Here is a 2,500-nt window from a genome sequence, read left to right as displayed (position 1 = left end):
TTGGTACATAGCTCCCCCCCTAAAAATGACATACTGTACATGTTAAATAGGGCTTCCTGATCTAAAGAGGCGAACAGTAGGTGGGTCATCTGGCAGGAGATAAGCAGGTTTTAGACGATCAATGGAGACACAGTCTCCTTTGCCACAAATGTTTAGTAGAAATGCTTTCGGACTGCGTCGGATCACAAGGAAAGGGCCCGTGTAAGGGGGCGTTAGCAGTGGCTTGCTAGTGTCGTTGCGCAGGAAGACGTGCGTTGCAGAGTGCAAGTCCGTTGGTATGTGATGCTTAGCAGGGGGGCTTGTAAGTCTGGCGGCATGGAGTAAATTTTCCCACGATGTGACATATGCGCTGGAGATCGTCGGAGGAAGTTGTAGAGAAAAAAATTCGGCAGGGACGGCCAACGGGTCGCCATACACCATTTCAGCTGCCGAGACGTCGAGGGCGTCTTTAGGAGTGGACCTTAGTCCCAGGAAGACCCAGGGAAGCTAAGTGAACCAGTTGAAATCCTTGCAGCGGGACATCAAAGCTGCTTTGAGGGTGCGATGAAAACGTTCAACCATTCCATTGGCAGCAGGGTTGTAGGCCGTTGTCTGATGTAGGGTGATGTCCAGGAGATTCGCTAATGATGTCCACAATTGAGAGGTGAAAGTGGTACCCCTGTCAGAAGTAATATGCTCAGGGATACCAAATCTTGCAATCCATCCTGAGAGTAAGGCAGATGTACATAAGGCGGACGTTGCAGTTTCAATGGGAATGGCTTCAGGCCAACGAGTGGAGCGGTCGATGACGGTAAACAGGTAACGATGTCCTTGTGATGTGGGTAGGGGGCCTACAACGTCGACGTGAATGTGTGCAAAACGACGCTAAGGTTGAGGAAAGGTGCCCACTCCTGAATCCGTGCGTCGATGGCAAGAAGTACAGGCGCGGACCCAATCCTTAGCATCCTTAGAAATGCCGTGCCAAATGAACTTCGCTTTCAGCAGCTGTGCAGTAGAATGGCATGAGGGATGTTAAAGGCCGTGGATGAAATCAAACACCTGCCGGCGCATGGGAGCAGGAATCCAAGGTCACGGTCTACCAGTACTGACGTCACAGAGGAGGGTGGTGTTGGAGTCTTCGAGGGGGAAGTCTTCCCAACGGAGTGATGTGCAGGATGTCCTACATGCTTGATACTCTGGATCCTGTCGTTGGGGTTCAGCCAGGGCGTTGTAATCCAATCCCAGTTGAACGGCAGCCAACGTGTTTCTTGACAGGGCATCGGCAACGGGATTCATTTTCCCAGGGACGTATTGAAGGGTGCAATTGTATTCAGCCACGGCGGAGAGATGTCGGTGTTACCGGACGGACCAGGCGTCAGACTGTCGAGTGAAGGCGTGCACCAGAGGCATGTGGTCTGTGCAAATGACGAAGGGTGTACCTTCTAAGAAATGGCGAAAGTGACGAACAGCCAAGTGCACGGCCAGCAATTTGCGATCGAAGGTAGAATAACCCGATTCTGCCTTGGACTGTTTTCTGCTGAAGAAGGCCAATGGGCGGGCCGAGCCGTTGACCACCTGTACAATTACTGCACCAATAGCGACGTTGCTGGCATCGGTGGAGTGAAGGAGAGGGGCATGTGGGATAGGAAAAGTGACAGCCGCAGCAGTTGATAAGGCCTTCTTTGCATTGCAGAAGGCCGCTTCTTGAAGGGGACCCCACTTAAGGTCCTTTGGCTTGCCCTTGAGGGAGGCGTAGAGGAGAGCAAGAGTGGCGGCAATGGCTGGCAGAAAACGGTGATAATAGTTGATCATGCCCAAGAATTCCTGCAGAGCTTTGACGGTCGAGGGCGCGGGGAAGTCCTGAACGGCTGCTACCTTCTCAGGGAGGGGATGGACTCCTTCAGAAGTGATGCGGTGCCCTAAGAACGACACTTCGTTGGCACCAAAGGTACACTTGTCCTACCGGACTACAAGGCCGTTTTGTTGCAGGCGGTCAAGCACAATGCGCAGGTGACGGAGGTGTTCCTCTTTAGAGGAGGAGAACACAAGTATGTCGTCCACATAACATACACAGAAAGGGAGGTCCCCTAAGATGCCATCCATGAGACGTTGAAACGTGGCCCCAGCATTACGAAGGCCAAAACAGGAGTAATTGAAGGTGTATGTCCCAAACGGAGTGGTGATGGCAGTCTTGGGGATGTCTTCTAGGTTCATAGGCACCTGGTAATACCCCTTCAGGAGGTCGAGCGTAGAGAAAACCTTAGCTTTGTGCAGGTAGGAGGTCACATCAGCAATGTTTGGGAGGGGGTAGTGATCTTAGGTTCTGTTTGCATGTTCAGGCGCCTGTAATCCCCGCACGGACGGAGGGAGCCGTCTTTCTTCAGAACGATGTGTAAGGGTGACGACCATGGGCAGGAGTCCTTTTGGCAAAGGCCCATTTCCTCCATTTCGGCGAACGTCTGTTTGGCAGCTGCCAATCGTTCCAGTGCCAGACGTCTGAATTTTGCGAAGACTGGGGGTC

This window comes from Palaemon carinicauda, chromosome 11 (assembly GCF_036898095.1).
Source record: "Palaemon carinicauda isolate YSFRI2023 chromosome 11, ASM3689809v2, whole genome shotgun sequence".
In the NCBI taxonomy this organism is placed as follows: Eukaryota; Metazoa; Arthropoda; class Malacostraca; order Decapoda; family Palaemonidae; genus Palaemon; species Palaemon carinicauda.
Note: the sequence above shows the minus strand (reverse complement) of the source record.